The sequence below is a fragment of the Dromaius novaehollandiae genome, chromosome 12 (genome assembly GCF_036370855.1).
Source record: "Dromaius novaehollandiae isolate bDroNov1 chromosome 12, bDroNov1.hap1, whole genome shotgun sequence".
Lineage (NCBI taxonomy): Eukaryota > Metazoa > Chordata > Aves > Casuariiformes > Dromaiidae > Dromaius > Dromaius novaehollandiae.
In genome coordinates, this window is record NC_088109.1 from 21,650,967 (window position 1) to 21,665,182 (window position 14,216).

At 45.0% G+C, this 14,216-nt stretch overlaps 1 protein-coding gene across 11 annotated transcripts in view; it reads right to left on the reverse strand.

Annotated features, from left to right (window-relative positions):
- The window catches only part of FOXP1 (forkhead box P1), a 376,121-nt gene that overhangs the window by 290,009 nt on the left and 71,896 nt on the right, over nt 1–14,216 (reverse strand). Inside the window, exon 3 of one of the 11 annotated variants that reach the window (XM_064519189.1) lies at nt 13,809–13,969. The exons of the other annotated variants lie outside the window; for them this stretch is intronic. The gene's annotated coding sequence lies outside the window, so the exon portion shown is untranslated. The remainder of the gene's footprint in view (nt 1–13,808; nt 13,970–14,216) is intronic. 11 annotated transcript variants of the gene reach the window in all.

Sequence of the window (14,216 nt, forward strand, 5' to 3'; positions counted from 1 at the left end):
GGGCAGCGCTTGTCTGTGAGCCAAAAACGGGGGAAAAAACCTCATTAACCTCCGTCTGACAAGACACGAGCGCAGAGGGTGCCTTCGGGAGGCGAGAAAGGACCGCGGCAGGCATGCAGCACGCCCGGTCGGCCGACGCACGGGATCCCCTCCCCACAGCCTCGTGCAAGCACGCAAGGAGCAATTTAATTAATAAAAGTAAAAATGAAGTATTACATGTAGCAGCAAAGTATTATTAAAAGCCGTAATGTCTCAAAGGTTCCTATGAAGTCATGTTCTTACAATTCACTCGTAAGAATTTAAAGACAAAATTACACGCTTGGCAATACTCGGGGGAGAGCCCTTTTCTATGCGGCCCATTGTTTGTGTATGATGCATGGCTTTGAGAAAGTGGCATTGTTAGAGGGACCATAAATCACAACGGGGAAGTTTGATTCTTTTTTCTTTTTTTTAAAGAAATCTTATTCCAGACAGGGCTTTCCTCAGCAGCAGAGGGTTTTCTGTTTGTTTCAGCAAATGAATCGGCACAAGACCTACAGATACATGCTGCAGAGGGTCTGCAACTGGGCGCAGAGGACCATCACCCTCTTCTCTCCGGCCTGTCTGGAGAAGCAAGCATCCTACAGCCCGGGCAGCAGGGTTTGTAGCGCTAACGCCAAGGGAACATTTATTTCTCTAAAGGTAACTCTTCAAGATAAAATCTTGAATATTAAAGAGCGTCACTAAAACTTCTGCATTGCCTTTTGCAAAGTTTACCTGGTGTGGTTTGCTGTCTTAGTTTTCTTCAAGTGATCTCTGTTTCTAGTGTGGTTATTTATTCTTAGGTGTATTATTTCTGAGATTGGAGCTGAAGTGCTAAGAAAGCAAAGACCGAATGCCAAAATCACTTACTACCCACACATACCCACCCCATCCTTCACCCAATACACATGAATTAGCTAGTGGCCTGCCTCCCAAAGCAACCACAATAAAGTTATTGCGTTGATGATGCACACACATTTTTTATCTCACAGGAGCTGAAAACGCAGAACTGTCTCCATGACGCTGCCCAGGTTCTTCTCAAACATTAAAACAAAAAAGGGGGGTGGGGGGGCAAAGAGATAACAATGAAAACATCCCAACAGTTAGCAGATAGCTCCTTGCTGAGACCAAACCAACCAAAACAACTTGCAAGGAAAGAGTAAAAATGGTCTCGAGGACCAAGAACAAATCCATAGATATCAGCCAAGTCCAGAAAGTCAGAAGCGCCTACAGTCTTTGAAAATCCAACCAGATACCACCAGAGCATCACTTCCAGAAGATGCCAAGCACTCACCAGTACCTGCTTAAACAACGGCAACCCTGGAGCACATCGCAACTCAAGTGGGTATCTTTTTTGTTGCGGAGACCCATCCCAAAATACAGATCACATGGTTCGTGCCCTGATGACGTAAGATTGATTTTTCATGTGTTCTTATGACCTGTTCCATATGTCTATCTTTTTGGGTGTTATATATTTGTTTTTTACACCTAATCCACACATAGGGGAAAAAAAAGAAAAAACAAAACACTTAAATGCATTCATTCTTCATGAAGAAAAACATGAAACTTCCCAGAGCAAATTTGAAGTATCAGGTGTCAAGACCTTAATGGATGCACTAGTATTTTCAGCATTCCAGGATTTCCACTCATAAATTGCAGCTCTATAAATTAAGTTTCCCCAGGACTCAGTCGTACATCACTGTATCCTACAGTCCACAAGACTTCTGTCGCTCACAGGCCTGGGCCTCTCCTTACCATGTTTTTGAGTATTTCGCTGGACGCTTCCCTGTTGCAAGATATTACCAATACAAATGTATTCAGCTGTTTCAAACTTAGTTAAAAGCCAGTGAGAGGTTAAGTGCAGTGGCAGACCCCGATGCCTGGACTCCCAGCCGGTGTAAATCAGCAGAGCTCCACTGACTGCAGCAGAGTTAAGGAGCTGTGTCAGTTTATACTAGCTAAAAATCTGACCCCATTCACCTGATTTGTCTCAAGATAGTCACTACATTCAGAGTGTAAGAAGAATAAATTAGCATGGATTAAGCCTTGAAAAACCTGCTTCGGAAACTTGACTGCGTTAAAATGCACATATTGACATTAACATCATTCACTCATAACTGCGCAGCTTCGTAAGTCATGCGGTCTAAACGCTCTTAACTAATAGGACCAGTCCGGTACTAGTTGTCCCTAGATGTAAGAAAAAATAACCTGTTTTACAAACCAATTCCTTGCAAATTTACAGCGGTTGACTCTAGAAACACATGAAATATTCTTCCCGCAAAACATCTGCCTCCTTCTGCAGAGAGCTGACTTCATCCAGTACTGGAGGAAGGTCTTTGCCTGCCTCGTTCTTACAGCGTGAGCATTTGGTTGCCAACAGTCCATGAAGGAACTATTTATGCTTCATAAAAGGTCTGGACATAGTCTGGAATACAGACAGAAATGAGAGAGCTAAATCAAGCTAATTATTTTGAGAACTTTCAACAAAAAACATTATTACAATAAATTCCACGTGTTTCTCTTAACTTCTGCGCATTGCAAAGGATTTCCACTCGGCGTGTTCAAAAAGGCCACCATATGGAAACAATTACAGCACACGATCTTCAGCTGACTTGCACCGATGCAAGGACCGCTGACCCATCTTTATGGGCATTTTAAATAATTTATGTCCAACTTGAATGCAATCTGCTCTACTTGACATCGCTGACCCAAAGCATATCGAGGTTTATGTTGGGTTTCCTTAACATTCAGCCCCTGTCACGGGGAGATGTGATCTATGCTGTGGCGCGATGAGCTCCTCTCCACCGGCCACCTAGCAGGGCTCTATCGATCCCGGCCACGACCCCGTGCCGGGGGCAGGCGGACACCACGCCAGCTCTGGTCCGACAGTGCCGAGCTCCTGTTTTGCTCTCCTGTAGGGTTTTCTGTAGCCCTGCTCACTTTTCCTGCCTCTCCCGCAGGATGCCCAGGAGGGAAACGGGAAGAAGTGGCAAGAAACCCTCGTTGGACGGTCAAGGCTTCGCCCTCGTCCGACCACGAGCGCGGCTGTGGCTCCCCTCCGAGAAAGAGGGCTCCCTGCAAGGGATGCAGCCGTGCTCCTGCTCACCCGTGCAGCAGGGAATAGGAGCATCCGTGGTGGGACAGGACAACAGGCGCCGTAATACTGGCTCTTTACCTGGTTTGCCAAAAGCACTTTCTTGGAGCAAGTGCAAATTGCTGCCTGTGCCAAGAGTCCTGAAATAGGCTTATGGGATAGACAGGGAGCAGAGCCGCTCGGGAAAGCCTGGATCAAGTGGGAATACAGGAGCAAAGGACGTTGGCCAGGGTGGGTCACAGCAGCGGTCCCGCTGGCCGCGCTAGAAAAGCCCATTAGCTAAAGCAGAGACCGCCGCAGAAGGGGACTCAACGCCGCCTTTCCTGCCCCAAACCCTCTGGCTCCAGAGGAGCCTCTCCAAAATGAGCCGAGAAATACGAGAAGGCAATATCAGAAATCCTGCCCATGTAATTTAGTATAGATCTCATTTACATAGACCAGGCCAAGTGACTGAGAAAGCACTTTGGACTGCCGCCTTTATCTTTAAAGGGATGACGTCTGCGACCACAAGCTAATCCACCCTGAGCATGAGCTTGATTTAAATCAAAGCGATTTGAATCACTGATTTTAATCATGGTTTATATCAGAAAGCAGGAAACATGGTTTAAATCATTGATTTTAATCTTGTTTTATATTTGTACTTTTACATTTATTTTCTTAAAGGACGATTGATTCTAATTGGCTAGCAACTTAATAAAGTAAGATCTTTCTGCTGAACAAGAGGTTGTATTTCACACATTTTTCCTATTCTTGAGTTTTGTGTTTTGACTATGTTAGAAAATGATGAATATTTTTATTAGCTGTTAATTTTGTTATTTGTCTCAATCTCTGCTTGGTTGAAAACTGGAACTGCATCAAAATTAAAAAAAAAAAAACATTTTCATTTATTAAATGAAAGTTACTTAAATATGCTGGATACATAATAAGTTTATGCATTTATGCATGTAAAACATTTACCGAACATAATCTGTTATAAGGAAACTGAATATATCAGGATCTTAGAACTACTAGATCTCATCGTCTCACACCTTTATTTTATTCGTAAAGGGGAAAAGGAAAAAGTTTCCTATCTTTTCAGCTCTGTACTGGTTTCTCAGTTTTGAATGAATCAGAAAAAATTACTTAAATCAACTGTTCATCCCCATCCCAACTGAAAAAAAAACAAACTCTTCATCTACAGAAGAGTTTACCACTAGCTAAAGTTTATGAATTTTAACCTACTCTTGTGCCAAATGCTGAACCAATTAACTTCAGTTAGGTCCACAGGCTGATTTTCTTTAAAATGTTAACAGAAAAATATATGGACTATTATTTTATTTAATTTTTAAAAATGTAATACACTATATGCAGGTTTCACTGTTATCATTTTTAAATTGTACTTTAAGGAGATTTTTTAGAGGAAAAACTACAGAATTTGAATAGAAGAAAGATTTTAAAGCTGTCTAAAATCATCCTTTTATCCCCTCCTTATTTAAATTGCAGGTCTGCATATCCTACTATTGCTTAAACATCATGCAGGAGATAATTAGCACAGTCAATAAAATGAGGGAAGAAAAAGAAACAGAAAAGACCCTCCCCTCCTCTTTCTTAAGCTTTAGAGAAACTACTGGAAATGATAAGATACCTTGAAAAAATAAATTTTAAAAAATTAACTATTTCAGTATCTTGGGCCCAGAGATTCTTGGTTATGTGCTGCCAGAGGAGCCTGTCAGTAGTTTGGATTTGCTGAACCAAGCAGGATGAGCCATGGCAACCTCATCCTACGGGAATCAGCCAGCCAGTACAGCCTGCATTTGCCACTGCAGAAGTTACCATTCAGTTAAAATAAAAAAAAATTAAAAAAAATTTTTTTTTTAAAAAAAAAAGCCCACAAATAAAAATCCGAACTCACACGGCCACGTGACTCATCCTTCCTTCCACAGAAGTGACACACGGCTTGCTCAGAAGCGGCCTCCCCGGCTCGTCCCCGCCAGCGACACGCGTCGCCTCCTCGCCGAGGCTCGGCTCGCGCCCAGGGCTTCGCCGGCCGCGGGCAGCGGCAGCGTGAGCCACGTCGCCAGACGGGCAGAGGTGGGGGGAAAAACCCGCAGCGACTCCCGGGCTGGGACCGTGACCCGGGGAGCTATTGACACGGCTCTTCGAGGCCGAGCCGGATGCTCCAAGCAGCGGGGCCGAGCGCGGCAGCGGCGATTCCCGCGCCCCGGCACGGCGGCGGGGACACAGCGGTGCCACCCTGCCCTCCCCGGCTCGCGCATCCTCCCCTGCGAAAAGGCAGCTAGAGGGGGAAAAGGGAAGGGGGAGAAGAAGAAAATAAAAGTCACTCTATTGACCACACATCACGCAAGGACTGGGGCGCCCACAGAGCCTGCTTGCCCCCCTTTTTTTTTGGGAGGCGGGGGGAGGGATTTTTTATCCTTTTCCTTCAAAGAAACCCATCATAACTAAACTGCTATTTAATTAGTCAAACAGTCAACGCGTTCATTTCCGGGAAACCTAAATAACAACAAAATTACCCCAAATATCATGAAGGAATGATTCATAGAACACGCGGGGAAATAAAAGTTTAACAAATCCCTGCAGAGTCCCCAGCAGCACTGGATGTGGTATGTCTGTCTTGACGAATTTACAAAGCCAGACTTTCAACAGAACACTTCAAAAACCATAAAAATCTTTGCAGTGAATAATACCTTTTGGGTGGTTCCTTTGAATTAAAAAAAAAAAAATTACATATAAATACTATCTAAACACGCTAACGCAAGCTCTGTCAGGAGGGACTGAAATGGAAGAATACTACAGTTCAGGTAATTAGCTTAGAGAATATACATATATGCTGTTCTGTACGCATTTAAACACAATTTCATAAGCCTGCATTTTACGGTGATTCGAGATCCAAACTTGACAGTCTTGTACACACCACACAATACCTCCCTATAAAATACACATATAGAAAGGTATTCGTGTTCTTGGTTAAAGCAAGATTAACAGAACAAGCCCTTTTTCCAAAAAATGCAACAATAAAAAAAAAAAAGCTTATTATAACAAGGCTGTTCTACTGTTTATTTTATAATTCTAAATGAATGGATGTAGAATAAAGCTCTGATTATTTTTCTGCAGTCCTAACATATATAATTTAGAGTATGTTTAGGGAAAATGTTAACTGAGACAGAACTCCGTAAATGGATAAAGAATTAGGACACAAAATGCAACACACTTCTGCTAACGCACATACAGTCTTCTATGCAACTTTATTTACTGCTCATAGTTCACTGCAAATGAGTGAAGCTGTCTCTAATGCCATATAAATTTGGATATCAGCTGTCCTATGCAAATTCGACTCTAATTACGTATGCATTACTGAGCTATGAAATAAGTCAGTGTGTTGTGGTATGTGAATACACATCCCGCTCTTGTTTTTGAGCATAATAGTTTTCAGTGTCTGCTGAGTGTTCATATCCTGTGGAGGTCTTTTTTTCTTTTTTTTTCCTTTCTTTCTTTTTTTTTTTTTTAAGAAGATCCTTCTTTTCTAAATTTTAATTAAAAATTAAGAAGAGACAGTGTTCTATTTTTTTAACCTGTTCTAAAAGCAATATGAATTGCTGCCACAGACTGATCTGAACTGAAAACTCTATTTTATATCGCATAATGAATTTAAAAATGTTGAACAATAAACAAACAACTAACCAAAACATTTTTGAGCACTAATTACATACTAAGCAAGAAGTAATTTTATCCTTATACCCCCATTTTATGTTTTGGGCACTTCTATTTCGCGTCCCTTGACACCTTTTCCAATAATCCATCTAGTTTATATTGGAAAGCCTCACATGAATAAAACTTTATGGCACTACAGGCATTTAGCCTTCCACTGACATTCCTGGCCTGTTCAATTCTGCAATTCAATCAAAATCAAATCTCAAAATCCTCTTGTCAGCCAGCACTGCTTTCATATGCCCGAGCCCTGTGTAAGGATAACTGCATCCAATCTTTCCCCCAAGCAGTGCTTATATTGTTTTATTACAGTTCAATGAGTGGAGTTCAAAATTACATGCAGCTGCCTACTACTGTGGTCCGTCTGCGCTACGCATGGACACGAGCATTGCCCACCAGGCTGGAAATCACTCACTCTCTGCTCCGGCAAGGGAGCCGGCGAGCGCTTCGCCGCGCCGGGAGCATCCCGCCCGCTCCCTCCGCACCGCGGACGCGCCCGGCGCCGGGCACGCGGCTGCTGCGCGGGAGAGCAAAGAGAAACCTCCGCGCGCTACTCGCTCTCGGAAAGCTCGCGAGGGAAGATCAAGGGGCTGCAGGATAAAAGGCATCTTGCAGAGGTTTTACATGCGTGTTTTAAGTTGGTGAAGCTTCGTTTGGGCAGTTTTTAATCTCGGCCTCCCCCCTAATCTTTTCGCTGAAACGAAAGGACAAAACACAAAGCTCATTAAACACAATTTAATCAGATGAGCGACGCAGCAACTCGGCATCCAAAAGCTGAGGAACTCCCGCTAGCGACGGCGCCCGTACGGCGTGGTCGTGGGAAGAGACGGCACCGAAACGGAGCGGGATTTCCGTGCGGCACCCGCCGGGGGCTGGCTGCAGCAAAAAACACCCCGGCGAAGCAGTAAGAGCCGCGACCCAAAGGCCAGCGGTCCAGGCGATGGCAGGCTGCGGAGCGAGGCGACGGCACGCTCGCTCACGCGCCCCGCGAGGCTCCCACCGCTCAACGCGCCAGCCACCGCCTCAGCGTTCAGGGATCGTTTGCACTTCGCTTTCCATCAGCGTTTCACGGTATTACAGCAAATGACCAAAATCAAAAGAAAAAAGCCCTCTTATCAAAGGCTACCCATCGAATATTCTGCCATGACTAAATTCTGTAACACCAGCAAGTGAGAAAGCAGAGGCAACACATAGTTAGACATCCTGCCGAGAAAAAGCGCTCTTCACGGTGAACCCCATTACCTTTCAGCACACCGGTCTGAGAACCAAGCTAACCACACAACAAACCGCCGACCTATCACAGCATCGCTAAACTGCCTGTCCACGAGGCAAGTCTTCGCTCCTCTTTCAGAAAAAAAAGGGGGGGGGGGCAAAAAAACAAAAAAGAAAAAAGAAAAAGCACATTCAGCTGCTGTGCAACTGCTTATGCAGAAGCCAATCTGGTCATTCGCCTATCTAGCCATCGGCACGTCTAATACCCTCGTGCAAAAGCAGCGTGTGACTGCTGCAGGGGCGTTTCGTATGTGCACAACTGCATTTATCGCTATCTATTACAAAGACGGGACACAGAAGTCGGGAAATCAGATAAAGGTGACTGATCCCTAGATTTGCTGACTGTCATTACCCCAACGTTAGAGTAATATGCAGAGGAAGCATACAGACGGCCCTCACAGGTAAGGCACTGGAACGAGACGCAAGAGATGCAGCTTTGAATTCCTGCCTCCGTCAAGGGTTTGCGAGGGCAAATCGCCCTGGCGCCGTGCCTCGTTTCTGCCTGCTTATTTATGTCATGCTGGTTCAGTGACAGATTTAGGAATGTTTGTACAAAAGTTTTGGGTGTCAGGATTTTTAATCACCCCCTTCCAATCCAGATCCATTCAAGATACAAGAATATACAAGAATAACACTTCTCCAGGAGAGGAGAACATGGGTAAAGCACGAAGACCCCTCTGGAAGTCCTTCCTCAGCTCCCTGCAACTGCTGTCTCTTCTTGACCCTTTCTCCAAACGTCCTGCAGAGGTGAACAGGGACGTGAAATCACCAGCAAACGCCAGTGCTGAAAGCAGCTTCCTGCAGAGGAGGAGGGCCAGCTTGGCCACTACCACTGACGCTAAAAATCTTAGAGGAGAGCACAACTTCCCATTCATCTGCCCAGACCAGCACGGGAAACTTACAGGGAACTGAGGGTTTTGGCTGGGGTGGGGGGAAGAAGAGAGAGGGGAGGAGGAACGACATTTATAGCAACCTGCAGATGAGACTTCATAGCTCCAACCACAGCTCCTTCATGGCCAAGGCACCAGGCTTTGGGTTGGAACCTGCATTTTCTGGAGATTTTTGTGACAGCAGCTTCTCACAGCCAAAGTTTGCCAGGCTTTCCCCATAGCCAGCATCTGCTTACTGAACAAAACGCAGCACTGCGCCGCGTGCATGCCCCCAGCCCCCCAGCCAGGCCCGGCACGGGGCACCCAGGCACGCGCGGGCCCACGACAGCACCCACGCGCGCCGCACGGAGCTCGTCCCAGGGCCTCCGGCACGCGGTGCTCTCCGGGCTCCCCAAATGGCAAATTCCGCCGGTGAAGAACAAACTAAGCGTACCCAGACAGCCAAAGGCAGGACTCCGCATAGGAACAGAAGATATTGTATCTGTCAATATGGAATGACATGTCAACATGATAGAATCCAAAATCTGAGGCAAATCGCTCGGGTACATGCTGGGGCTAGGGGAAAAAAAGTCTCACTCCACATGCACACATGTAGGAAGTGACAAAGTATCACGTCTGCCTGCAATCCGAAATATATTTAGCAGGCTATACATAGAAAACCAAAGAGATGCATCTAGTACGAGCCCCGGCTTACCAAGGCGAACCTAGTCATTCATGATGACTTTGCACCAGCAGCTCTGCTGCAGAGCCAAAGGCAAGAGCGGAGCAAGTGTAGGAGTCGCCGCTCCCAACCGCCCCCTTTATCGCCGCCATCACAGTATTTACTGTAACACATGTGACTTAGTGAAGCCCGAGATTAATTAAATGAAGTCCTCCATTAATCAATCAATCAATCCAGCACAGAGCAGTTGAAATATTGAATTACTTAAGACCAACATCTTTATATAGGACTTTTAAAGGGCTGCTCTGGAGGACCTTATCCGAGATAATTAAATTCCACCCCACATGGAGAGCAGCGTAAGAAATTCAGTGCCGGCCTTGAGGCACATATGCTGCGACTAGCCTGCGCGGAGAGGGCAGAAGCGTAGGCAGCCCGGGAAGCGCTCACGGTGTCGAGAGTGGATATTCCCGCAGCACGAGGGAAATACCAGCTCTTGACTTTGGGAAACGCTGCCCAAGCCCGGGACGTGAGGGAGCTTTCATAGAAGCAAACATCGCACCAAACCACTCTGAAATGGCACGCAGGCTTCAGCAGAGCACCGTCTCGTGTTGCCAGACATTTGCAGTAGTGACATGTATTTGTTCAATCAGGTCCACTAATTGATTAATTAAAAACAGTAAGATTCATATTGCCCGGTCCTCAGCAATGGCTCATATCCAACTGCCAGAGCCAAAATAGAGGGAATAAGGCACGTGCTGGTGCTCCCAGGAACACCTGAATACGTACACAAATCAGCTGCAAAACCTGTAAAGTCAGTAAAGGTTATCTAATTTTATACATAGTGAAATTCAGGTAGAGAGAGTTTAAATGAGCTGTCCCAAGATGTGCAGAGAGCTGGTGAAACCGCCAGCAATAAGACCAGAATCTCAGGATCGAGGGTGCATCTTTCACACTGAAAGCCATGCAGCAACCTGCTAACATCAATTTTAGTCTGTGAGCCCACTTGAACCACTATATTTGGACATTTAAAATGAGGAGAGGAATTCTATGCTTCTCCCCATCTTCACTTCAGTTTGGATGAGGCCAGTATGGGTATACCCATCTATGAGGGAAAGGACAAAAAAAAAAAAATGCATATCATCTCTTCCAATTACTGAAAAAAAAAAAATCCCTGTCATCAGAAACTTTTCACATAACATGAAAATTGCTGCTTCTCTTAGACTACGAGTTGATCAAGCTTCACAAGGCTCCCTCTCAAAAAGCAGACCCAAGAGGATTTATAACATCTAGGCAAAAATATCTAATTCTAGTACCTGCCCCACCAACATCACATATTGCAAATATTTATATTTGAGCTGCAAAAGCCTGACTTAAGTTGTTATGACAGCTCTTGTATGCTCTCTTCTGCCTCCAGCCCTTCTCACCATCACTACCATATACCTTGCCCCCAGACAGCCATCGTTACAATGTGCACAGACTATACCTGTTTGCTTCTCCCAGGTCCAATGGGAACAGAAGAACAGCCTTGAGATCTTGTAACAAGACAGGGCATACATGACCCAGAATCAAACAAAAAATGAAGTAATACGAACACTTATTTCAATGCTCAAAAGTAGCTATTTTTTGGCAAAGACAATACAAAGAAAAAAAAAAGACTTATTACAAGCCCTAACTGTAGGATGGCACAGCATGTTAACATATTGCAGTACATCCTTTATAGAATGACATCTAAAGCTATATTAAAATAATGTTAAGGTTGCAAAATCTAGGCAGCAAAGCTGGCAACATGAACAGTTAGCTTGCCCATGCAGTCTTCCTTTGCACCCTTTGGTATGTCTACTATGATCAACTCTTCAATTACGCAATCGCTTTTTTTCCACAGGACTCCCATCCCCTGTGTAGTTATTACAGATTTGTTTTTACTCTTATAAAATTCGTATTCCCAGTCATTTGCACTACTTATTTAGTGCGTACTATCCAAATCCCGAGCTGAATACAAAATCACCAAGCTCCTCTGGGCCATTTCACTGGTTCCCTCATTGCAATATGAGGTTCTCTTCACCTCAGCTTACACAGAAGTTTGATGCCATCACAACCATTTTGCTGCTGGAAACTGAGACAAGGAGAAATGGAGGCTATTGACAGCCACTGCTTGGAGTTGCCCAATAATCTGAACCACCCATCTGAGACCACCATGACTCACTGTCTTTATGGCTCCTAGCACCCCATGTGCTATGAGGACAGCCCCAACTGGCTTCAGCTGCGGTTGCAAACCCCCTATCACTTCTGCAAAATTGGCCCCAGGTGTCTCATGCTGGGCATGCAGAAATGAGGAACAACCCAACACGTGGCAAGCTGTGAGCACTTCGGTTTGAATGACGTGCCCAAGCCCAAACAAGGCTCCTTGGAAAAAAACCAAAACAACATGCTCATGTCAAGAGAGTTTCACAATGTATATAGCTGGCAGGCAAGATTAAGGTGGCCTATGCCACCTTAATGCTCCTCTTTCCCAAATCTCGAGTGCCAGACTACACCACCTTGAAGGTTCTTTTTACATACGCCTGCTTTTAGTATGTGTCATTTCTTGAGAATTTCTTACTCTATCTTTAACAAAAAAAAAAAAAAAAAGGAAACAAAAAGAAATAACAAGCAGCAGCCATAATCAGAGAGCCTATAGTAAGGAACCAATATGACCCCCAACTTCAGTCAACAAAAGATCCACAAGACATATCTCCAGCACATAGTGTAAGCGATAGGTGCAAGACATGGTTGGGCTGCACCGCTGGCTGCCAATGACGGAGCAGGATGGAGGCTTACCGGATCTGGCAGCAGTTCCAACTTCTGAGAAGAAACGCACTCAAACAACCATAAATCTGAGGTTCCCACATGGTCACCTGTGGACCACTAGCAGTATTCGAGTGCCCTCAGAGCACCTTGAATACTTGACCGACTTGAATGACAAAGCAACCGGCAGCTCGGCGAAAGACAAGGAGCTACCTCTCTTCCTTGGGGTACCTGCTGCCACCACTGCTGCTAAGGCAGCTAACCAGCAGCAGCACTGCAAAAAAGCTTGTGACATCTGCCAGAAATCTGCCTTCCAGCAAGACTTCCCTCTTCAAGCTGCGGCAGTTCATGCACAGTGCCACCAAGGTCTGCAGCGTGGCAGTCCTACACAAACACATATGCTATATATATATTTTATATAAGCATGCATACACATATATACATGTGTATACAATAAAATATATAAAAAGAAGGATTCTCTACGCTCTGAAGAGTTCTGCTGTCATTACTGTCCATTATGTGCTCATTTGTTTTTATCCAGGTCCTCCAGCAGACTTGGCGAGATCAACGTGTGCTCTGGGAAGGCTTAACCAAACGCTGCAAACCCACATATTTACTCTCTAAACCTGACTTGACTGCGACGGCAGTCAGTCAATAAGAATCCTTCCGCTGCCCGGGAGTGGGAGCAGCTATTAGCACAGCAACATGCCTGCTAAATTCTTGGGTTGAACTCAGCCATACAGGAATGCGGCTCGAGGTGCTCCAAGAACATACATGCATCTCCCACCAGCTCAATTTCTGGCCCGTTTTAAATTCTAGAGAAAGTCACAGGTGTTATTCAAAACAAGTGGCATATCTCATTTTTTTGCTACACATCTAAATAGTGTTTATCATTCTGGGGAAGGGACTGCACTAGAAACTGCGGAGCACTGCATTTTTACCCTGATCCACACCATTCTCCACCCTCCCCAATAATTTGCTCTTTCTTCTCTTTCAAGGACTCCCATAAAAGGCCTTTACAGTTAATACACAGTCTGATTAGCGCTCAGTATGTACTCTCTTTTACAAAGTCCTCGATTCTCCTTCCCAAAGTATGTGTTTACTTTGACTCGTACAGAAACGTGGGAAACATGCGAGCGGTGCTGTTTTATATAACAGACTTTTTAGATTCAAGCACATTTCTAGAAACAGGTTATTAAAACAAAAATGTGATTTAAATAAATCAGCAAAAACCAGTTGAAAGAGGAAAAAAAAAAAGCTTGCACTGCAGTTGCTATGACTAAAAAGAACTGCAAACGCCAAGAGGAAGGAGTTAACCTTTGTTGAAACAGCATCAAAGAGGGGTTGCTGCTTCAGTTATTGCTGTACCGGTACTTACAGTAGCAAACAGCATCTCTGGGTAACGGCAGAGCACTAGCTCCGCGCTCGCAATTCTCCGAGGGTCAGAGCTGGAGCACTGCCCCTGCGCCGGGGCAACGAGCAGCACCAGGCACAGCAGCACAGCCGGTAGCTCGAACAGGAAACTGCAGCGAACTATTTCTGCAATGTAAATGCGACTCTGTTACTTTCATTTCGTTACTGCCGTAGCGCGGTGCTGAGACGAAGTTTCCATCTGTGATTTTCAGGACAGGATATCAGCCATTTCAGACGGCATCCGTCGGAAACTAGATAGACAAGTTACTCAAGATTTCTACATTTATAAAAATATTTAAACCCTGTGGAGCCTTGCTCCGGACAGAGCTTATGGGAGGTGAATCCGGCACACGGGGGATCTGCAATCCTGCAG